Source organism: Natrix helvetica, assembly GCF_964273705.1.
Source record: "Natrix helvetica genome assembly, chromosome: 4".
Taxonomy (NCBI): Eukaryota; Metazoa; Chordata; class Lepidosauria; order Squamata; family Natricidae; genus Natrix; species Natrix helvetica.
Genome location: NC_138550.1, coordinates 100,915,560 through 100,941,333, shown reverse-complemented (window position 1 = coordinate 100,941,333; position 25,774 = coordinate 100,915,560). Strand labels below are relative to the sequence as shown.

Here is a 25,774-nt window from a genome sequence, read left to right as displayed (position 1 = left end):
GAGAACACTCTTCCCTGTATAATTAATATTGAACTAAATGGTTCAATTGATCAATTAAGTACAATTTTCCTATATTCTTAAATTATTTAGTCTAAAACTACTTAGCTTCCTTTACGGAACAAACTGCTTCATACCCTTCAGGATGCTTCTGTAGCTATGATGTCAGTCACTTATGCGCTCATGAGAAGAGAGAAGAACAACCCATTATAACACATAATGGGTTTGATCCAGATAAAACCAAGAAACTCCTTGAAGTTGAACTTTAGTCTTGGTGAAAATGTGGAACATTGAATACAGAATAATATGTTGAAAGGAACCTTGGAGGTCTTCTAGTCCAAATTTCTGCCCATGATAGGAGATCCTATGCCACTCCGAACAAATGTCCGTCCAGTATTTTCTTGAAAACCTCCAGCAATGGAGAACCCATAACTTTTGGGAACAATCTGTTCTACTAATTTTTCTCACTGTCAGGAAATTTCTCCTATCATTTAATTTTGACAGCAATGAACTGATTTTCCCTGGCTTGAACACTTGTCCTCAGCAATACATTATGATTGTGGAACTAGTAACTCACAATCTAAAAAATTGAGGATGACCATCATGTAGGCTGGTTCGCAACCTGGATGCAGACTATAATAATGATAGTCTCAAAGACCCAAAGATGCAGCTCATCGTGGACAGAATGACTCCTCAGTCTTCCTTTCAGGCACCAGACCAGTTGAAAGGAACCAGTCCATTCGAACCCAATCTCTCTGTTGCCACCTTGAAAGGGTCTGTTCAAAGGGCTTGGAGTATGCTGGAATTCAATGGCGGACATCTGAAGGTCATTGTTGAGCTAATTCTTGATTCTTCTGCTCACATTCCCTTTTTCTCAGGAACTTTGCTTGAAAAAACTCATGGTGCCTTCAGTGTTGGACTAATTCTTCTTCTTCTCATCATTGATGACCACAATTTCCCTCTTCCCCAGATCAAATCTGCATTAGGACTTGATGCCTTTGAGCACACTGGAAATGGACAGAGAATCCTGGTTCCCGATTCCTTGTGTTCAGGCTGGAAACATTGCCAAAGCAGACCAGCTTCCACTACATGTCAATCTGGACTTTGTTACTGAACAGGCTGACTTTTCAGAGAGGCTGGCTCAGCAGTGTAGCCAGTCAATGTCCATCATCATCATGGTCACCGGGACCTCTTTGTGTTGAAAGTTGGACATAATTCTGCTAGACTGAAAGACAGATGCCAGCCTCTTTACCTTCCCATGCTCTTCTGCTGCCAAGGAACACTGGCTAGGACAGGTAGTATTCAGCTGCTGTGACATCATAAAACACATGGATGACAGCTCACAGAACATAGAAACAAGTCATTTCCTGGCATCAGTGTCTCCCTTTTTCTCCAACAAAAGACATTTCATGTTGAACAAGGCATTAGGAATCACCCCAGAGAACAGTCTAGATCAGGAATGTCAAACTTGCGTCATCGCAGTGTTGTCACATGATGTATCGGGACTTTCCCCCAGTTCGCTAAACTAGGCAGGGGCGGGGCCAGCTTTTCGTCCACAGGCCGCGAGTTTGACCTCCCTGATCTAGATAAAAACGTGCCTTCAGTTTGACTTTTCTAGGATTTTTTAAAAACCTTCCAATCTAGCCTATAGTTTTGGTGTTTCTTGATGATTTCTAAGTATTAACCAGTTCTGAACCTGCTTAGCTTTTCTGATAGCAACCAAAGTTAGTTAGATTTTGTTACTTGCACCTTTAAGCTAGTTCAAAGTCAAAAACCATTTATGAGAATACTTGCATAAAATTGGGAGCATGAGGAAATGAATACCTAAGGAAACTAAAAGATTCCCCAACAATCTCTGCTTGTTTTTAATATCAGTATTGCTTCCAAATAATGTCTGTTTTTAACTCAGAAATCCTTTGGCCAATGCTACGTAATGAAACAGAAATTCTGGGAAAAGCAAATATATTTCCATAGTAACCACCAGGAGATGCATAGCTGTGTTCCTCTCCCCCAATTTGGGAAAATAGGTTGAAAGCTGGGACCAGTGCTTCATAATGTCTATAATTTAATTACATCAATGTATTACTTTTCGCCATGCTGAGAACAGTATGGGTTTGTTTATTAATGGATAAATTGTAGCTCTGAAAAAGGGCTGAAAACTTCAAGCTTATCTCATGTCTCCAGCTAAAGGTAGCAGTCACCTAAAACTTTTATTAAAATCTTGTAAAGCCACTAATAATTAGAATGCATGGTACTGAACTTAAGAAAAATCAATAATTTACTCTCAGTAGGGCAGCTGTGACTATCTCTGTGTTCCTATTTTTGGATGAATTACAAAACTCCTACACAAATTTATTTAAAAGTGTGGTGATATTAAAAACAAACAGAAAGCATATTTGTTTTCATATGGACATGAAAACAAAACACATACTACTAGTTTACCATTTCTTCCTCCATTAATGCCAATTTAGATAATAAATATGAGTGTGAGTTTGAAATGCACTATCCATAAAGGCTACTAGAAATTCAATTAATCTCAGAAAATGTACAATTATTTTATTCGTTTCAGAAGGCAATGCAGAGCACGTTACAAAAGAGTAAATAAATAAAATAGCCCCAGCACTAATAAATCAATGCATGTGTGTGCCTCTAAGTTATCGAAATACAGAGAGAGAAATACAGTAGATAGGTAGGGAGAGAGAGAGTAAGTAGGTAAGTAGGTAGGGAGGGAGGGAGAGAGAAAGTAGGTAGGTAGGTAGATGTTTCCAGGTGTATTTATCCATGTGCTGTAGAAGGAAATCGCTGACAAACCTTAAGACTTTGTTTCTGCTGGCACAGCACTTGATCAATGTAATTCTCATCAGTTAAAGGGCTTTCCAAAAGGAAAAAAAACCCTCCAAAAAACGCCCCCTTTTTTTGCGAATATGGGCCCATTTTTTAAAAAATAAAAGGCATGAATAGACTTGGGGGGCTTGCAGAGTGCTCTTGGGGGGTGGAGGGGCCAAAAATGAGCAAAAACAGCCCTGTTTTTTGTCAAACAAATTGCATGCATAGCCTTATGGAGGCTTATAGAGTGCTGCTGGGGGCTGCGGGAGGGGGGGAAATGGCCCAATTTGGCTCCTTTCTGCCCTCCCCAGCCCCCACAGCAGCTCTCTGAAAGCCTTCATAAAGGTATGCACGGCCATTTTGGTGAAAGGAGCAGGGGTTCAGGAGGAAAAAAATGCTGTATTGTGTATAAGATGCACCCAGATTTTTAGCCTCTTTTTTACTCTGAAAAATACGGTATTTAATTTTATTCATTCAACTTGCACAGCTACCCATCTCAACCAGTGACTCTGGACAGTGAACAATCATAAAAAGAATTAAAACACAATGTAAAAAGAGTGGTTAGAATGCAGTATTGCAGGCTAATTCTGCTGACTGCCAGCAGTTTGGCTGTTCGATCCTCATCGACTTAAGGCTGACCTCGCCTCCCATCTTTCTGAGGTCGATAAAATGAGGACTCAGACTATCGGGGCCAATATTATGCTGACTCTATAAACCCTTAGAGAGGACTGTAAAGCACTGTGAAGCAGTATACAAGTCTAAGTGCTACTGCTGAAGAAGAAATTAAATACAAATACCAGCCAAGATATATTATAACCAGTCAGTGCCAACATAGAACCAACCAACCAGCCAAGAAATGGGATCCCTCATATACTCAGGAACCCAGGTGCAAGCATATAGCCAGGTCTTCAAGGGTTTCCAAAAGGTCAGCAGAGTTGGGGCCATCCTAATCTCAGGATGGGAGGGTGTTCCACAGGGCCAGCACTACAACAGAGAAAACACATCTAGTGCCTGTCAGCCAACATTCCAGCCAAAATTTCTAAATGCCCCATAATATTTCTAAATAGACTTCAAATTACTACTAAAACATCTACTAAAAGTACAAGTCTATCAGGGGTGGGTTCCAGCAGGCACTACTGCTGGTTCGCTTGTAGGTGCGTGCACGCATGCATTTAATGCGTGTTGTGTGTGCATTCACAATGCAATAAAAATTGTTCTGCGCATGCCTATGAAAACTGGTTCAGGGGCATGGCAGGCCTGGGTCGCTGCCAGTTCTAGCGACCCAGGCCGCCAAACCACTTTAATCGGTTTGGCTAAACAGGTCTGAACCAATAGGAACCCACCACTGAACTCTAAATAGATTTTTCAGAAGGTGAAAAGTAAAGATTTAAACAAAAATTCATTGCTATTTTGAGATAATGAAAGTGTTTTTTTTAAAGACCTATACCAGTGGTGGGCAACCTGCGGCTCGCGAGCCACATGTGGCTCTTTACACCCTTTAATGCGGCTCTTCTATGTGCCGGGTGCCCGCTCCCCTCCCTCCTCTTGGGCTTCGGAGGGAAGCTTCTGCAAAAGCCCGGGCGAGTGACAACCAATTTTGGTCCTATGACTGCAGAATGCTGCAAAATACCATAAATGCAGGCCAGTTGTTGAGTGTTTCAAATGTGATTGGAACACTCAACAAGGTGACCACAGTGTGTGTGTGTGTGTGTGTGTGTGTGTGAGTGAGACAGACAGACAGAGAGAGGGAGTGAGGGAGTGAGGGAGTGAGGGAGAGAATCAGAGAGACTGACAGACAGACAGACAGACAGACACACACACACACACACAGACAGAGAGGGGGAGGGAGGGAGAGAAAGATAGACAGACAGAGAGAGAGACACACACACAGAGTGAGTGATTAAGTGAATGAGTGAGAGACAGACACACCCACATACACAGAGTGACAGAGAGAGAGGAAGGGAGGGGAGAGAGACAGAGGGAGAGACAGAGACAGACACACACACACACAGAGTGAGTGAGAGACAGACAGACACACACACACACAGAGTGACAGAGATGGGGGAGGGAGGGAGAGAGAGACAAAGAGCCAGAGAGAGAGAGAGAAAGAAAAAGAAAAAAAGAAAGAAAGTGGGAGAGAGAGATGAAATTAAAAACAACAACATACAAACCTGACTTACTCAAACTATCCAAGGAAATGCAAGGCCAATGTTCACATTAGTGGTTGTGACTTTGTCAGTCAATGTCAGGATGTAATTTTCTCTACATTGTAAGGCAAATTTTACGGAATTTAACGTTATCGATAAATAATATCGTTCTAAAGTTTTTGTTTTATTAGTTGTGTTATTTGTATCCTCCCGACCTATGTGGATACTTGCATGCAGAATATTCTCAATAAAAACTTATTGAAACTAAAAACAGTGTACCATCCTATGTATTTTCGGTTTTAAAAATGTGGCTCTCAAAGTAAATTTCAATTGTGGTTTTGGCGAGATTTGGCTCAGTTGAAAAAAAAGGTTGCCCACCACTGACCTATACCAAAGCAAATATATCTAGATTTGCATTCTTTGTATAAGAACCAACTTGTTTGGGGCAAATAATTTGTTTTATCTAACCATTTGCTTTATCTATAGACAGGACACCTCAGCAGGCCTTGGCGTTAACCTGCATTCTATCAAGCACTGACTTGATCTTAAAAGAACAAGAGTTCATTTTCACAGATGGGATCAAGTTACAACTGCTTCAGTTTGCACATAGACAAGATGATGGTTCACTTTTAAATTACATTCATTTGGAATTTCATCATACCAAAAGCAATCACTGCTCACTGTCATTCTCTTCCATTAATCACATAAGCATAATAAACATTATTGGACATGTTTACCTTACACAGTGGCCCTTCCTTCCAATCCTTTTGCCAGCGATTTCTAGGAACCAAAGCTATGCTTCACTTTCCCATTTTTGAATGCAAACAAGAAAAAAGGGGCTCCCAGTAAAAATACTGAGAGATGTTAGAAGAACTAAACTCAGAAAAATGAGATGGATGTTGCTACCTTCTAATATAGCTTGAGTTCAGTTATTTCTCTCACAATAAATAGTTTTTATGTGTTCCTCGTGTTAATACTGTTTCTTGAATACTGCTTAGGTAACAGATACCATTTTTTAAAGGAAATGGCACAGCTTTGTGAAAAATGTCTTGCAAAGACCCAGGTTTTGATTGTATTATTTGTTTTGTCAATCTGTTTTACTTACTAGTATCAATAGTACAAGCAGATATAATTAGAGGCATGATTGCATCATCCTCCATTCTCAGTAATACTTTTGAGGGTGTGCCGCAATTAAGTTATAGAAAATGAAATGTTCAGCAACATGCAACGCAACTGCTATCTTTCTAAGAGCAAAGGACCATAGATACTGCCTGGGCTAATTCATGCCAAAGGTTCATTTGATTCTGGCAGTCTAATAGCATCCAACCACGTATGCATAAGATGCTTAGCAGCAAAAACAAAACACACATTAATAATTAATATATAATAAATGTAAGGCACGAAGCCTATAATATATCACTATTTTTACACAACTTATAATAGGTACAATTGCAACTAAATTGAGTTTTGAGAGACAAATCGGTTAATTTACTATTTTTGGTACCAGTGCTTCTTAGTATAGACACAATTGTGATAATGAAAAGCAATCATGCTTTTTAAAATAAATTGCTAAACCAGAACCACTGAAGTAGAGGGTTTTTTTTTAAGACAACTCCTCTGATGCCTGATATTTCAGAAGGAAAATACATTTCTAGTACTACAGATAGCCCTCAACTTATGACCACAATTGAGCTCAAAATTTCCATTGTTAAGCAAGACAGTGAGTTTTGACCTATTTTACTACCTTTCTTTCCTACCTTCGTTAAGTGACGTTGTCAAGTTAGTAACATGGTAGTTAAATGAATCTGGTTTCCCCATTGACTTTGCTTGTCAGAAGGCTGTAAAAAGTGATCACATGACCCCAGGACATGGCAACCATCATAAATATATGCCAGTTGCCAAGTGTCAAAATTTTGATCACATGACCATGGGAATACTGCAATGGTGATAAATGTGAAAGACGGTCATAAATCCCTTTTTCAGTGCCATTGTAACTTTAAAGGGTCATTAAATAAATAGTTCTAAGCCGAGGACTACCTGTACATATGCATATATCAACATTAAGCACCAAAGATTAGGAGACATATAGAATAAAATAAGAATATGTTTGGCCTGGAAGCAGGTTCTCTCTGATCATTTTCCAGACCACCCACATTTCAAAATTCCCTCCTCCCATGATTGTCAGCCATACAAGTAGGGATAATAACAACAGATTTCAGGACTGTTCATTTACGATGTTTTTACATTAAAAGGGTAAGAAACAAACGTTATCATTTCTGTATTTATTCAAAAGATTTATATACCACTACAATTGTCTTTGGGCAGCTTATTATTAGGACTGTAATGTATTATTACATATTAAGCAAACCCTTCCATAGTGCAGGAATAACACTAGGAAGAAGAAGGTTGTGTTATTACATATTATTATATTAAGGACAATGCTTTCAATTCCATGGGGAAATAAGCTTTGGTACACGTGTACACTGAACTTTGAAATGTGTGTGGTCTGGAAAATGATCAGAGAGAATCTAAGCTGCCATCCCAAAAATATTCTTATTTTATTCTATATATCTCCTAATCTTTGGTATTTAATATTGACATGCATGTGCTGTTGCAGAGAGCAACCACAGGTACCCCAAGAGTGTCTCTAAAGCACCTTCTTGCTTTTGAATTCAGTGAGCTGCAAAGTGGTACATGAACTGACATTTTGCATAAATTGGAACAAATTTTCTAATGCCAAATTTGCTGTAATGTTTGTGAATCTTTCAATTTTAATTACTATAAAAAATGCCCTCCAAAACAAAATGTAACCAACCAAAGCACCTACAAACAAAAAACTCAGCAACAACCCTAAATAATTTCTTTATACCCTTAAAGCAAGTAAACCTGAAGAATATGTAGAAACCATATACACATATAAAAAAATTGACAATGTGATATCATTAAAGACACCCAAAACCACAGAGGGACAAAACATCCTGCTCACTTCCTACCTACCCCAGTAGGCCGCTAGGATGCTCTTTATCACTCCTAGTTGCTATTCTCCATCACCCATTAGCACCACTATACCACGAAACCGGCCAAACTTCTAAATTAAATGGCAGACTATACTTAGTTTACCTGGTTCCAATGGTGGAAGGAAAGTAAAAATAATTTAAATGTCATTTTTTTGAACTACAAAACAACTTCAGGCAAACAAATTATATGTGTATGTGTATTTGCCCACATGTCTGTATGTGTGCATAGGAGGACTCAGAATTGTCTAATGCCCTCACAATGACTTTCATGACAAAAATACCTTCCAACCATATAAACTATATTGACAGGCAACAGTCAGCATTTTTCCCTAAAGGATTTACAGAACTAAAACAATTCAGAGAATTGCATTCTCTTCTGAAGTACATATTTTTATCTCCACAAAGCTTGAAGTTGCTAATTATTGTAATATATGTCCATTGACTGATACTGTACGTGCATTATTTCCAATTATGCTTCCCCATTCAGCCAACTTTGCTCCGATTTTCACCTGAAGAGAAAGACTCCAATAGGTCACAACAAACCTCATGTTTCTACTTGTTGCTGTTTGGCTTTCTATAACAGCCTTCTACCCGCTTTCAGGCTATTTTTGATCATCTCTATTTACCAAACAAAGTGAAACGAAGAGAAGGAGCAAAAACAGGTACACTGCTTGTCCACCACTATGTGAGGAGAGTGGAGGAAATGTTCATTAGAAGATGACCAAAGACTTCAAAACTCATTTCCCCAATTTCCATATACTTAGTCAAAATTTCATTTTCTGCAGGTTTTTTTTACCCTGAGTCTTTTTGAAAACAAGAGATGCAGATGCATGCACATAGACCAGTGGTTCTCAATCTTCCCAATGCCGCGATCCTTTAATACAGTTTCTCATGTTGTGATGACCCCCAACCATAAAATTGGTGTCTCGGTTCCTAAGACCATCGAAAATATGTGTTTTCCGATGGTCTTAGGCGACCCCTGTGAAAGGGTCATTCGACCCCCAAAGGGGTCCCGACCCACAGGTTGAGAACCACTGACATAGACACTTGTATAAAGCAATAAATACTTTGAAGCTATAAACTACTAAAATATAACATCTAACACAATTTCGCATACACAAATGATTTGTTTAATGAAGGTGTACTATCAGCCTCTGAAGTGGCTGATAGTGGACTATTCTCAAGTCACATTCTTCTGTATTGGTCTTTTGTAGCAACTAAACCAGACAACATCTATTCTTTAACTGTATGACATTGCCTTTTTTCCATGTTTTTTCATCAACACTGCCCAAATAAACTTCCCTTTCAGAAAACTTTAATGGGAGTTTTAAGGTGTGTCTTATTTTTCTTTGTCCTTGTTTATAGATTAGATTGGCAGGTATGCTCAGGAAAGAAACCCGGAGCTTAATATAAGCAAAAAAGCAATACATTTGTTCTATCAGACAACTGGCAATAAAGCTGAGAAAATATGCTCCCTTACATATGTTTTTGTTTGTTAAAAGGTATGACAAGGGCATGCATAAAAAGCTAAACTTTACAGCCACCAAAAACAAAGGGATATGCCTATGAATTGAAATTAACTAAACAGTAAGTATCTAAACATTATCTCTTAAGAAAGAAGTGCCTTTTCAAGAACATTAAAATAGGAAGATTAACATTTATTTAACAAGTAGATATTTCTCATAGTCACTTCCTTTCCCTTTAGTTATGATTAGAAGTGTACTTCACTTTTTCTTAATATTAAGAAATGTGTATTTTACTCAAAAAGCAATGTGACTGTTGCCTTATGTAGACTCGCCAGCATTTTTCATCAACAATGACATCCATGTTGAACTGCAACAATATATTCTACTTAAGAGTAGCTTTTAAAGAAACATTTCAAGTGGTATAGAACATAATCAGTTGACTACATTACACTGTTAGTACTGCAGTTCCAAAGCTACTATATTTCCAAAGTCTGTCTAAAGCAATGATTTTAACCTTAAGAAAAACCTGAACACTTTGGGATTGGTAATTACCACAGATTTTATTATAGCTAATATATATTGTTGCATTACATGTTATCAGTTTCCAGGAGGGACGGGGACAGACTCCCTGAAAGAATGAGCTTAAAAGTATTTATGATAGACAGATATTTTAGACTTTCATATTCTTCAATTTTCTAGTAATAGATCAGGACACTCAGTGACCTAAATACATTCAAATAAAAAATAAACATCCAAAAAGTCATAATCTGAATGTGATGAACACCTTAGTATCACATACATCAGGAATCATCAGAGGTCATCCACAGAAATTGTTTTCAAAATAGAGTTTTGGTTCTGGAAATTGAAAACTAGCATTGTAACTCTAGGGATCTTTTGGACGGTGTAACATTATTCTCACTGCCTACCAAGTGACTGCTCAGCCTACTCACAGTTCTCTGACATACGCTTTGCATTTCTTTGTGTCTCTAAATTCACTTGCACACTGAAATTGAATCTTAGCAAGACAAGAGTTGCAAAAAATGGTTACAATTGACAATGGCCCCTATTCAGGTTCTGGGCAAGTGACATTCCCCATGAAGAAGCAGACCAAGGATGTGTAGATTCTCTTCCATCTTGATGGAGACTATGGTCAGAGGACTCTTACCCAATTTCAGCCAGGATACTAGTTGCAGATACAAGGCACGGATAAAAATCAACCACAGGTAACCTCAAGGTTGAATTATGGCAACAGACTCTAACTGGAAATCCAAACTAGTGGGTGAAATTATTTCAGCGGTGCTGTACATAGACATTGTACTAAATGCAAATATAAGCCTATACGACTCAAAGTCTTGGCTTTGATTTATAAAGCTCTATGAGTAGCCTTTGACTTTCAACCATTCATTTAATGACCATTCAAAATTATAATGGAACTGAAAAAAGTTACTTGCAACCAATCCTCGCACTTACAACAACACTGCAGCATCTGCACAGTCACATGGTCAGAATTCAGGTGTTTGGCAAACAGCACATATTTACAAAGGTTGTAGCATCCCAGGGTCACGTGATCATCACTTGTGCTTCCCAGCAAGCTTCCAACAAGCAAAGCCTTTATTGAAAGCTACTTTCATGTACCCTAAATTACATATCATACTGATATTTATATAAATGGTTTGCATGAATATTGTAAAATAGAAGCTGGTTAACATTCTACAAAGAGTACTGTTTGGCATAGTACTCCACAAATTTTCAGTGTCCTTGGACGTATGTATTCCCGGGAGAGCATTAAGGCATCTAAAAGGGGCACTGATAGATATTACCAATGTGCATTTGTCCAACAAATGGCACTGCACATGATTATGGCTCTTAGGGTACTAGCTGACTTCAAGGGAACTGGACAGGCAATTCAAAATCCCAGGTGATAACAAAACAATGGTGGCATGTCATAATAAATAAAATCATATAAATCTTGGCATTTCCTACATTGGCCCTGGAACTGGGACTAGGCTACATCCATCCATCCATCCATCCATCCATCCACCCACCCACCCAGCCACCCACCTTTCTTTCCTCTCTCTCTCTCTCCATCCATCCATCCATCCATCCATCCAATTTGAATAAATGTCCATGCCTATTTGAACAAATGATTCTAGGAGGGGAACAATAGCAAAATATAAACAATTTACAACAACAAATACAAAAATTAAAAATACACAACAGCCATGGAAAGTGTCATAGTCAACAACTGCTAACACAGCTGGGCAATAGGTCCCTTCACACACTCGGGACCACAGACATGGGCACAGAGCCAAGTCCTTAAGGCCTAACAAAAGGTCAGTCAGGTTATGTAGAGTGGTCATTCATTGTTCTGTAGAGCGGTCACTACAGCAGAAAAGGCACATCTTCTGGGCTCCACCAATTAGCACGCCTTGAGCACCAGCACCAGAGAATGCCCAGAACGTATTAGATGGGTTGAAACAACTGGGGAGAAATAAGCCCTCAAGTAACCTAGTCCTGAGCCAAGGAGAGCTTTAAAGGTGACAAGAAGAAGCTTGAATTGCACCCAGAAGCACACTGGCAACCAATGTAACTCAAGCAGTAGTGTTACATATGCCAAGTAACTGGCACCTTTTAATACCCATGCTGCTATATTCTGCACCATTGAAACTTCTAAGTGCTCTTAAGTGTAGTCAAATGTAGAACACATTGTAATAGTCCAGAAAGGAGGTCATGAATGCATAAATTCCCAGCAGGACACCCAAGCTGCGAAAGACATCCTAGATACACAGTTAAAGTAAATAGGCATATTTGAGCTGTGGTGACACAGTGGTGGCACAGTTGTTCGAATAGAATAGAATAGAATTCTTTATTGGCCAAGTGTGATTGGACACACAAATAATTTGTCTTTGGTGCATAACCTCTCAGTATACATAAAATAAAAGATGCATTTTTCTATTTCTATTCTATTCAGTTGTTCGAATGCAGTACTTCAGGCTAATTCTGCTGACTGCCAACTATCAGCAATTCAATTCTCACCAGCTCAAGATTGACTCAGGTTCCAATTCTTCCGAGTAAAATGAGGACCCAGATTATTGGGGGCAATATGCTGACTCTGTAAACTGCTTAGAGAGGGCTGTAAAGTACTGTGAAGAGGTATATAAGTCTAAGTGCTCAGTGCTACATTGGGATATAGGAATATTGAGATACAGAAATATAGGAATATAGAAAGTTGCTGGAGGCAGATTTTCAGAGTTCTAATAGTGATTATGATGTTACAAGATTAAGATCTTTTGGATGCCCAATTACTAATGTTGACATACAGGAAAATAATATTTGAAACTGTAAAGACAGAATTACAGTGGAACATGAAACATACAAAGTATTAAAACAGGAAAACTTAACACAGTGAAAGATGAAATGACCACAGACAGACTGTATGGACTGTACACCGCCCCGAGTCCCTTTCGGGAGAGGGGGCAGTCTATAAGCGCTCAGTAAATAAATAAATCTTAAGCATTGGTGACTTGAGATGGACTGAGATTGGACATTTTCAATCAGAAGATCACATGTGTTAGGGTGTAACCAACAAGTTGGGTAGACAATATATTGCACAAGGCATGTTATATATCTTTAAGAGAGGAGATCTACTAATTAGTAGATTACAGCATATAAATTGCAGCTGATGTTCTCTCTCTCTCTCTCTTGCCTGATGTATGATAACTGCTGTCTAACTGTTATTACTGTTGCTACTACTTACTGTGTGTAAGTTATTGGACTGTTTTTTCTCTGTGTATGACTTTTTGGCTGTGTTTATGGATTTTGCTATATTCTTCAGAAAGTAAAATTTATTTTTGTTACTTTACTATCCATTATTCAGTGTGGTTGCTTTATATATCGCACGCTGCGTATACTTTACAGGGTTGCTCTGTTATAACCTCGACCTGGGGTTCATTGCTAGTGCTTAATCGCACTAGTACTACTAACATTGGTTATGGGCCCAGACACCCTGCCTTAATATTTTATTTTTATGCACCACTTTTTGGATAGTTTATTTTTGTGAATATGGCACAAGAACAGTCTGCTGCACTCTCCATGATTACCCGGTTTGATGGAACCAACTATGTTTCCTGGTCCTTGAAGTGTTCCCTACTTCTGCGTAGAGAAGGACTGTGGTCTGTGGTTCAGAACCCACCGGATGTTACAGGTTGGGATCCTGCTGATGATGAGGATGCGAAGAAGATTGCGCAGTTTAACAGGGACAATGAGAGAGCTCTCTGCATTATTGGACTAACACTGAATGACCAGCAACTGGTCCATATTCGTGGCGAAGAGTCTGCTGCTAGGTGTTGGAACACATTGCGGAGAATTTATGTTCGGGACAGTGTGGGTGCTCATATTCATCTCACACGGAAACTGTTTAGAGCCTGTTTGCAAAAAGGTGGTGGTATGTTGGCTCATTTAGACTTCATGAAGAAAACTTTGCAGGATTTGCAAGAAAAAGAGTTAATTTTTTCTGAGCTTCAACAGGTGTATATTATGCTATCATCGCTTGATGAAAGCTACGACTCTTTTGTTTCCTCATTGGAAGTTCTTTCACGAGATGCACTGACATTATCTGAGGTTACCGGGAGATTGCTTGAAGAGTCCAGACAAAGAGAGGATAGAGTTCAGTTCAGAGACAATCAATCACAAGAAGAAACACAGTTTTCAACTGTAAATTTTGTTAAGAAATGTTATTCTTGTGGTGGTAAGGGGCATATTGCTAAGAACTGTAAAAATAGCAAGAAAAGGAGTGTTGCTAATAGTAAAAGAAAAAGCAACAATGTTACTGTAACTGTAGCTAAGGTAGATAAGGCTGTAAACCATAGTTTCTGGGTGGTTGACAGTGGCGCATCCCATTCTATAACTAAGGTTAAAGAAAGGTTTGTTACTATGAAGGCTAGCAAACAGCACATTTCCTTAGCAAATGGTTGGAAAATTAAGGCTTCAGGTGAAGGTACAGCTTATTGTCCATGTATTAATGAAAAAGTGGAAATGTTATATGTACCTAAAATGAAATTTAACCTATTATCTGTAAAAGACCTTGTGAAATGTGGGTTTACAGTAACATTTAAGAATGATAGATGCATTATTGAAAAGGAAGGTAATAGTGTTATTGCCAATTTGGAGAATAATTTATTTATTCTACATGAGAACTCTTTAAATATTGCGAGTTCTGAACCTGGTTATAAGAATAAACAGCCCCATGATAACTGTATACATCTACTTCATAGACGTTTAGGCCATGTAAATTTTAAAATAGTACGTCAAACTGTTATTCTATCTAATGGAATCAATTTGAAACCTTGTTCAAAATATCTTAACTGTAATGCCTGTAACCAGGCTAAAAGTAAGGTTACCCCTGCAAACCGGTTTCAAGGATTCAAGACATCTAAACCACTGGATGTAGTGTTTGCAGACCTAATTGGCCCTAAGAAACCTAGCTTAGGAGGTGCCTGCTATATACTCAGCATTATGGACCATTATTCTAGGTATGGTTTCTGTTATGTAACGAAATCAAAGGCAGAAACTTTTCAACATTTTACTAAATGGTTAAAGTTTGTTGAACGTAAGATGGATAAAAAAGTACTTTGCCTAGTCACTGATAATGGGTCTGAATTCACTAATCATAGGTTTACATCAATGTTGGAGAATGCTGGTATAGAACATAGGCGTTCTGCCCCCTACAGGCCAGAACATAATTCATTTATTGAAAGACGTGGTCAATCATTGCAGGCAATGACCAGAACTATGCTAGTTGATTCTGGTTTGTCAGAAAAGCTTTGGGGTGAGGCTATAATGTGTGCAAACCATATTCTGAACATAGTAGTTAACTCAACTACTGGTAAGATTCCTTATACTCTTTGGCATGGTAGGAAGCCTGATTTGAGTTATTTACACACATTTGGTGTCCCTGCTTGGGTGCATATTCCCTCACAGACTAGACGGAAGGATCAAAGCAGAGCTAGGAAGATGGTTTTTGTTGGGTACAATTCCAATCATAGATCGTTTAGGTTCTGGGAACCTGGAACTCGGAGAATTATGCACAGTGCTAGTGCTAAATTTTCAGAACATGTTGGTTGGGAGAAGCTAGAACAAGAGTTTCACAAGGTTTGTGATGATATAGATGTTGATCGTTTGGTTAATCACGATACACCAAATGAGCAGTTAGAGAATCAGGATAGTCCATCTATTACTCTGAAAGGGGAGGAAGATGTAGATGTAGAATCTACTCGTGAGGTGGAACAGGATGATCCTGCAAGTCCTGTATTGCCTAGGAGGTCTACTAGGGACAGGCATCCACCCGACAGATACCAAGCCAGTGTAGTATTGCAAGTTAGCATAGAACCTTCTAGTTTTGCAGAGTTAAGGCTGTATCCTGAAAAGGAAAGGAAATTGTGGAAGACAGCTATGGAGAAGGAGTTGAAATCCTTACAGGAATTGAAAGTTTATGAAGAAGCTAGGCTCCCTTCAGGGGAGAGTGCAATTGGCTGTAGATGGGTGTTTAAAATTAAAAACGATGCTGCTGGCAATGCTATTTATAAGGCTCGTTTAGTTGCTCAAGGGTTTTCCCAAACTGAGAGGGATTACGATGAGGTTTTTGCTCCGAGCTTGAAAGCCTCTACGTTGAGGGCAGCATTGGTGTGGGCTGCTAAGTATCGGTGTAATGTTACCCATATTGATGTTGAAACAGCGTATCTGCATGCTCCATTGCAGCATACCATTTATATGAAGATGCCACCAGGTGTGGATTCTAATGGCCAGACTGGTTGTTGGAGACTTAAAAAGAGCCTTTATGGTTTAAAACAGTCCGGTTTTGAGTGGAACAGATGCATAGTAAATGAATTAAAAGCTATGGGATTTATTCCAGGTTTGGCTGATCCTTGTTTGTTTAGACGGGTGAAAAATGGTTTGATCTCGTTGTTGCTTTTGTTCACGGACGATATAGCTATTATTACTAGGTCTGAGCAGGAAGCTATTGACATTGTTTCACAATTAGAGAGTAAATTTAAAATCCGGAATTTGGGTGAAATTAAGCATTATCTGGGCTTAGATGTGGTTAGAACCAGTAAAGGTTTTAAGCTGTCACAGGCTGGTAAAATTAATCATTTGCTTAAGAAATATAGCATGGAGCTATGTAAGACTGCAAAGACACCAATGGCATTGGGGTTTAAACCTGAGGTTACTGAGGGTACTGGTTTTGATAAGGGAATCTATCAATCTTTGATAGGTAGCCTAATGTACCTAAGTAATTGGTCTAGACCAGATATATCATTTAGTGTGAACCAACTGGCTAGATTCAATGATAGTCCTTCAGAGAGGCATTGGCAAGCAGCAAAGTGTGTGCTGCGTTATTTGAAGAAAACTATCCACTATTCATTGTATTTAGAACCAAATAGGGATTTAGTTTTGACTGTTTATGCTGATGCGAATTTTGCAGCTGCTATAGATAATAGGAAGTCAACTTCCGGCATAGCCTTTATGCTAGGTGGTGTACTGATTGGATGGAAGTCGATACGACAGAAACACATAAGCTTATCCACAATGGAAGCTGAGTTTTCATGTTTGTCGTTGACATGTACTGAGCTGATATATTATAAGCAGTTGCTTATAGATATAGGATTAAGTATGAATGAACCCTTTACTGTGTATGAAGATAATCAGGCAGCAATAAAAATGGCGACTAGTTTAGCTATAAAAACGAGGTCGAAGTATACTGATTTGAGGTATCTTAATGTTCGACAAAGCATTAAGGATGGCCTGATAAAGTTGGAATATTGTTCAACTGAAGACAATTTAGCAGATAACTTCACTAAGGCACAAAGTTCAGTGAAACATACCTCATCATGTGAAGGTTATCATCTTACATTGTGAGTGGATATATTGATCTACCCAAAGGGGAGAATGTTAGGGTGTAACCAACAAGTTGGGTAGACAATATATTGCACAAGGCATGTTATATATCTTTAAGAGAGGAGATCTACTAATTAGTAGATTACAGCATATAAATTGCAGCTGATGTTCTCTCTCTCTCTCTTGCCTGATGTATGATAACTGCTGTCTAACTGTTATTACTGTTGCTACTACTTACTGTGTGTAAGTTATTGGACTGTTTTTTCTCTGTGTATGACTTTTTGGCTGTGTTTATGGATTTTGCTATATTCTTCAGAAAGTAAAGTTTATTTTTGTTACTTTACTATCCATTATTCAGTGTGGTTGCTTTATATATCGCACGCTGCGTATACTTTACAGGGTTGCTCTGTTATAACCTCGACCTGGGGTTCATTGCTAGTGCTTAATCGCACTAGTACTACTAACAACATGGTTTCTTAGTCACTACATGAAAAAGAAGAAACTGTCTTGCTTTTATAGTTAGGAAAGATATATAGCAAGGACCATATGTGGCTATGATGCAATCAATGATTAGTAATATCACTTAGACTTCATGGATATTCCTTTCATATGACAATCATTCAAGTTTAGGCTCCAACCACCTATGAGGTTGATGAGTTTTATGATCAAGTTTAAACTGAAAATAACAAAACATGGAAGCAAGATGTACTGCTTATGATTGGAGACTAAAATGGTAAAAATGGAAACATGAAAGAGGTAAATGTGGTTGGATTATATGGCTTAGAAGGTCAAAATGAAGCAGGAGACTACTTACAATTCCTAACATTCCAATGTTTTCTTCATCAGTCTTCAAATAAGCAAAACAATGTTTCTATACTTGAATATCATTGGATAGAATATATAGAAATCAAATTAACTATTTGTGAAAGGAGATAGAGGAGCTCAATTATAGCATCAAAGACAAGGCCAAGTGCTGACTGTGAAACATGATAAACTGCTCATGTGCAAGTGCCAAGTAAGCTAAAGAAGAAAGTAGTCAATCTTGAACATGGTATCATTTTGAACAAATGTCCACCAGTTTCAAGATCTGACAACAAAACCACTGAATGATGGAATTAATGTAAAGAAGTCATTAGGACCTAGTTACTTGTGGGATCGTATTCTGCCCCATACATCCCTGCGACCAATCCGCTCGCACAGAGAGGGCCTCCTCCAGGTGCCGTCCACCAGACAGTGTCGAGGGGCGGCGCCTAGGAGTAGAGCCTTCTCTGTGGCGGGCCCAGCCCTGTGGAATGACCTCCCCCCGGATATTAGGAATACCTCTGACCTCCGCTCCTTTCGTGTAAAGCTCAAGACCCACCTTTTTCAAGTTGCTGGCCTGGCTCAACTTTGATCCAACTATATCGCTCCTGACGGGTTTTTTATTTGGGGTATTTTAATTGCATTCAATTTATTTAGGGGTTTTTAAACATTGTGTTTTTACTTGTTTTTATCTATCAGTTCACCTCCTCCTTGTATATGTCGTATATATGTCTTGGTATATGTTTTGTTATATGTATGTCGATATATTTATTTCCTATGTTTTGTTGTACGCCGCCCCGAGTCCTTCGGGAGAGGGTGCGGCTAAGAAATAAATATTTTTATTATTATTATTATTATTATTATTATTATTATTATTATTATTATTATTATTATTATTATTAAAGAGGAATGTGAAAAAAGATGCCCCACAATGAAGAAATAGAACCAAACGAGATGTCAAAACAAAGTGTGGAAACTGTCAAGAAGAGAAGCCAAAGCCAAGAAAAATAAAAATCTCAGAAACTATCTTAACAAAGTTTCATAGAGCTCTTGGAAGAGACAAGAAGCAGTATTATAACAAGATGGAAACTGACATAGAAAAATAAGCAAAGTCTTTTAAAAGATCTTTGATCCCAATCTCAAATTGGTTTACTAAAAGACACTAATGAACAAATGGTAATCGATTCAAAAGGGATCAAACAAAGATGGAGGAAATAATGTATTCTGAAATGTCATACAACAGAGATGTCAAATCCAAGATCCTTTAGAAGATTATCCCTTACTTACAAAACCCTGTAGTACTATAAGAAGATGGCAACTTCATAGTAGAGTATCCAAGTATTGAACAAAGGAAGATTAATTTAGGGATTGTGGAAATAGCATTTTTTTCCCTTCCATTTCAATTCTCTAACCTACAAAATACTCACTAACTTGTATGGGCAGATTTTCTAGTCATCAGATACTCAGACATCAAAATACAACTTTATTATAGTTTCATTCTGTCTAGCACTTTATTTCCGAAACTGTCATATGACAGAGTGAGAAATTGCCAACCAGCATTATTCTACTCAATTAATCCAATATGCAAAAGAAGAATAAAAGATTATGCTAATGTCTAAATTCATATAGAATGCTAAACTATTTTTAGTCATTGAACAAATCAGAGTCTACCTTGGAGAAGAACACAGAAATTATATTCTTATTGCAGTGGATTGCTGAACTTCTTGTAACAGTGAAGAACTTATTTATGAATCTGTGGTCTGCTTTCTATTTATTGTGAGATGCAATTTATAGTTCTATTTTTTACAATATTTTGTGCATGAAGGATGGTTGACTCCTGCTTTTCTTTCTTTTTATGAGGAGATTGTTATTGGATTTATTAAGTAAGTAAGCTCCCCGTTAGGCGAGCGAGTGTGCAGAGAAGCGTAATGAGAGTGGTATGGAAGAACATGCACAAACCAGCATACAGGGACACCGAATAGTATAAAATATAGTAGTTTACTATGTGGAAATATAGAGGTATTCAGAGTCCAATTTACAGTCCAAGTCATACACGGTTCAGTCAGTCAGTTATCAATATTCTCAGTTTAACACACAAAGTAGCTAACAGTAGCAAGACTCGGTAACTCATGATACAGTATCCAATCAGCGTCTAACAAACAGAGAGCTAACAGTCATTCTGGCTCCCTCTTATGGCTGCCAGAGATAACAGCAACCAACCACATTATAGCAGTACTTAAAGCTACAGTACCACCATCCAGCAGAGGATGGCTCAGTGGAAGCGTGCTGGGCCCATAACCAGTGTTAAGTAAGTAAGCTCCCCATTAGGAGAGCGAGTGTGCAGAGAAGCGTAATGAGAGTACTTAAAGCTACAGTACCACCATCCTGGTTTATATATTGCTAACCCAACTGTTATCTTACATTCCTAACAGGATTGACTTTCTTTTTTGGATGGTTTGTTTTGTCAGTATGTTCTTTTTAACATTTCTAGTTTTTCCCATAAACATCAGTGTTTCACATCAAAAATCTTCCAGTTCAGCATTCTGTTGCCACATTGTCAACCAAGCGGTTACTGAAAGCCCACATAGACCACAGGAACATAATACCCTTTCCTGCTCATGCTTCCCAGAAACTAGTTTCAGAAATATATTTACCTTAGAAATAGACATACATAGCCAATATAATTACTGATCACTGTACTGTAAGTACTCTTATTGGCATTGAATTGTGCAGTCTACATTTTATGCCATTCAAAGTGAAAATTAATGCTACATCCTATGGTAGCATATTCCATAATACAAGTATTCTGGGAAATTGTGCTTCAATGACATTGGCATTTTGCCTATTAAGTAAATGTAAATATCTGGCACAGCACAGGAATTCAGACTACAGTACTCAGTCTTGCAATCAGGAAGAAACTGGCTACGGAAAGAAGACTGCTGGCATGAAGAGATGGCAAGCCAACAGAAAAAAGCTGGCAAACATAGTGTACCTTGAGCACTGTTTTCTTTTAAAGCTTCTGCTCCAGTCTCCTCCTGCATGGGCAAGTTGGGACATAATACCAAACCATAACATGCAGGGATACAAAAGTCAGACATGAGAAACCACCTTTAAAGCAATAAACCAGCATCAAACCATATCTTTAAATATAACTTTTTGAACGAATATAAACCACATAGTATGATTTTTTTTTAATGGTTCAAATGTTAAAAAATAGCAGACAGCAGATTACAAAACTGATTCTATCTGCTACTACTTCGAAGTGTTTGATGTAAAGGAAAGTGTGATATTGTTCTACATTGAATTACATGGTGCATCATCTACGAAAATTACTCAGCTTTCTATTCTATTCAGGAACACTTGACAGAAGCCAAGCGGACTTGATTTGTAAGCATACATGGAAAGAAAACAAACTGTATTATTAGCTTAGGTTCATTAAGTTTAATAGGTTCTCTACCATAGAAATTCAAAAGATATGCCAGGAAAGACAGCATTTCCAAGGAAAGCCAAATTTAATTGTTAGTCTGTGATACTAATGTATTGCCAATGTCTCATAACAGTTTGCTAGATGATCAATAGCTGCCATTTGTTATAGTATTCAGAAATTATAGCTTCTTCCATTTTTCCCCATTCGTTTCTAAAAGCGCAATGAATGACATGCATTTTACTTGAATCAAAGCAAATTATAAACTTTTATCAACATTTTATGTAACAATAGATAGAATTAATTTAAATGTTTTGTAAAACAGACATAAAAGTATTTTTAAAAGTTCATTTTCAACATAATATTCTATGTTTAATTTAAAAATGCAAAATTATTGGTGGTTTATAGAAGACCTGCCTCTGCTAGTAAAAAAAAAGAAGCAGGTTGAACTTGACTTGTAAGTTCGTAATGTTCAAAAAAATCTAAGGTCGGCAATCATGCCTGAAGCAAATTCTTTAAACATTTTCTGACCCACCTCTGAGTTGTTTGCAATCCCCTGCAAGGTCATATCCACAGCTATCCCTCAGTCCATTTGTAACTTTCCAAAATCAAAGTTCTAACCACCCTTTTGTTGCTTATTCCAAAAGGAAAAAAAAATCAAGTCCTTAAACTTGTATTTAAAGCTTCTTTTGCTAAGGATTGAAAGAAACTCACCCAGTGCTATAAAACTTGTCAATCCAAGGGTTCCTAGAAGCTGAAAATCAGTTAAGAAGCAATTTCCGAAAACGTTAGAAAAGGAATTATGCAAACCCAGTGTCCTCTTGAAGGTGTTGAACATGATTGGAGCAAAAGATGGCTATTCGCTTGTTCTCCCAGAACTCTAAACTTACTGGAAGCTGCTGTCTTATATTCCCTTTTGGGGGACCTACTGTATGGAGCACAGGAGGGCAATCCTACGCACTATCCTTGTTACACCAGTTTTTCATTCCACCATAGCCTTTAGTTTGCCATTTCTTACCAAGAAATCTGATTGCTCAACAACTCAAACTTCTCAAATACCAACTGTAGAAAATGGCATGTAGCTTTCAATTGTTGTGAAGATTTTCTCTTTGAAATGCTATGCACAATGAATTAGAGCAGGCGATCAAGGGCTCTGAACCATTCTTTTAATGTCCTAGAGAAGAATGATCCAAACTCCTCGAAGTAACAGCATTGCAAATATGCAAGTGTAGAAAACAAATGCCATTCTTTGAACCACCATTGCTACAGAACAGGATCTAACTTGTTTGCTGAATTCACATGTTTATACTAGTACTCAAGAGTTATCACCCATCTGCTTCAGTGCAACTAGGTTTCTGATAAACAAAGCAGCCAAACAACCCTTATCAAGAAAAATGAGAGCAGTCAGAAGTGACCACATCAATCACCAGTTTCCTCCACAACAGCAGAATAAATGGGCACTAGCAGGCCAGCTACCACAGCCTCATTATTTTTACTGATTTCTTATCTCTAAATATCAGCAAATGACAGGGGTGCAAATACAATTTTACACTTTAGGAACTCTTCGTAACCTTGGAATGGGGCATTCTGAATGAAGTAGGGAAGTGGATTGACCTCACAATAAGTCATTTTGAGTTCTACTTGCAGAAAACCCACAATGTCCTTATTTTTTAACACTTTCAGAACTCTCCTAGAAAATATTAAATATGGGGTCTAGTTTGGTCCATGACATACTGAGATTGCAGTGTGGTGAATAACATATTTATGATTTTTGAACTCTCAGCAATATGCCTTACCTTACCTCTCATAATGAGCTACGGTGGCGCAGTGGTTAGAGTGCAGTACTGCAGGCTACTTCTGCTGATCATCGGCTGCCAGCAGTTTGGCAGATCGAATCTCACCAGGCTCTAAGTTGGCTCAGTCTTCCATCTTTCCAAGGTGGCTAAAATGAGGACCCAGATTGTTGGGGGCAATATGCTGACTCTGTAAACAGCTTAGAGAGGGCTGGAAAGCACTGTGGAGCGGTATATATGTCTAAGTGCTAGCGCTATTGCTATAAACCCTCATGAGAAAATAAAACCTGCCTGTTCCCAAATAGCACTCTACTTACCATGGAAAAGTATTCATATTATCTTTAGGGGGTGCAGTTTTTCTCCTTTCAGAGTATATTGTAACTCATTTCAGAGTTACAATGCAGGATTTTACACCAGTTTCTTTTTTTGACATATTTATTTGGGAATTATAACTAATATTAGTAAATCTATTAATGAAACATTTAAGCAGAACATTTAAACAGAACATTTTACTTACTGAATATAAGGATGTCCTATTTTCCTTTAATATAAAGTCTTCTCAGGCCTCAAATATCCACTTTTGTGCTACAGTTTTCTGTCAACAAAAAAAGACATTTATCATCTTCATGAAATTCAAGAATATATAATTATAAAGGCATACGTAAGAGAGAGAAAGTGCATATTACACACACAGTTGAACCATTCAGTTTCAAAAATAATCAGGAAGTGGTCAATCATTTACAGTATTTGATTTGGAACTGTCTTAAAAAATTTAACTAATTTACGATTTTGACTGATATTTTTTTATGGGAAGTTACATACATCCTATTAATACAATTATTATTACAAGTAGTCCTTGGCATACAACAGTTCAGGAAGCGATTGTTTAAGTTACAAATGTGACTTATGACCATTTTTCAAAGTTACGACCTTTGCAGCATCCCCATGATCATGTAATCAAAACCCAGAGGCTTGGCAATGGATTCACATTCATGACTGTTGCTGTGTCCCAAGGTCATGCTATGCAACCCTTTGACAAGCAAAGTCAATGGGGAAGCCAGATTCATTTAACAACCATGTTCCTAATTTATCAATTGGAGTGATTCACTTAACGACTATGGCAAGAAAAGTCGTAAAATGGGTCAAATCTCCTTTAACAAATGTCTCACTTCACAACAGAAATTTTGGACTCAATTGGGGTCATAAGTAGAGGACTACCAGTATTTCTAAGTGATGAATAAAGCGATATATATACCCAAACATGTTGGCAACCAGAAATGGAAAGCAGGCTGTAATTTCCAGGAGCAGTAATGTCATTACAAGGATCTTTCATATTTCCTTTTTTAACTGTTCCCTCCTCCAGACTATAATCTCAGTCTATATATAATCTCATTGATAATACATTAGATACAGCAAAATTCCCTAGTAAGTACAAAAATAACTTTTAAAACCCTCATTTTTTCTTAGAATTTTGATTTGGCTGTATAGTTTTATACAGAATGTTTTTAAACTCTATATAATATATTCTGGTCCAAATAACATAAATTAAAATATCAGCACATATTTTAAGAACTTCTAAATATCTTGTAATGTATTACAAGAGAACTGCTTTATAACTGTTTTCATGCACTATCTGACAATAAGGCTGTGTATTATTGTCTTGAAAATAATCACCCTGCTACATATTCATTTTACTTGAAAACAAAAATGCAACATTATAAATGATAGTTTGGGGGGGGGGGGAATTCCCTGCAACTGAAAGCAGCATTTTATTTTTTAAAACTTACAAACAACAGCTAGGAATGAGAATTAAATCGTATGGAATGTAATAATTTAAGTTTTTAGCAATTTGTAGATCATAGACTGAAAAATTCGACCAATGCATTAAAAACAAACAGAAAGGATGTCAGTATTTTATTTTAAAAAGCAAAATCTTGTCTACTTAATTTGAAAACTGTCCTGTAAGTGCTATCTTTATATAAAATGAATCCGGAATCCATAATACAATTGGGTTTCATGTTTCAAAATGATGTTGGCATCCAGCCATAGAGCAAAGTTATCTTTTTAAAATAGGCTATGGATTGAGGAGGACTCCTACAACCACAGAAGTCATAACACAGCAAACTGTGATCTGATCCTATCTTGGAACAATCATAGTCAACTTCCTATAAAGCATGCAAAGATTCAATTCTGATACGAACTTCCTTAAAATCACTTAACTGTTAGCACTTTGTTCCATCTCAATATTTTCAAATAACTGTCCTTTTATTTCCTTTCTTATTTAAAAAAAAAATACAAGTTTTTATGTAATCTGAACAGAAATGTACCAGCTGGAAGTACACTGAAAATTTCAGTTGAAAGACTGGTTTTAAGTAGCTGAAGGTATTAAAGCTGTGCAATTTGTTCAAAA

The 25,774-nt window shown here is 37.6% G+C and overlaps 1 protein-coding gene across 11 annotated transcripts in view; it reads right to left on the bottom strand.

Annotated features, from left to right (window-relative positions):
* Positions 1-25,774, bottom strand: part of ATXN1 (ataxin 1) — a 239,744-nt gene that overhangs the window by 172,303 nt on the left and 41,667 nt on the right. For 10 of the 11 annotated variants that reach the window (XM_081950928.1, XM_081950925.1, XM_081950931.1 and 7 more), the window contains one exon: positions 23,882-23,959. The exons of the other annotated variant lie outside the window; for it this stretch is intronic. The gene's annotated coding sequence lies outside the window, so the exon portion shown is untranslated. The remainder of the gene's footprint in view (positions 1-23,881; positions 23,960-25,774) is intronic. 11 annotated transcript variants of the gene reach the window in all.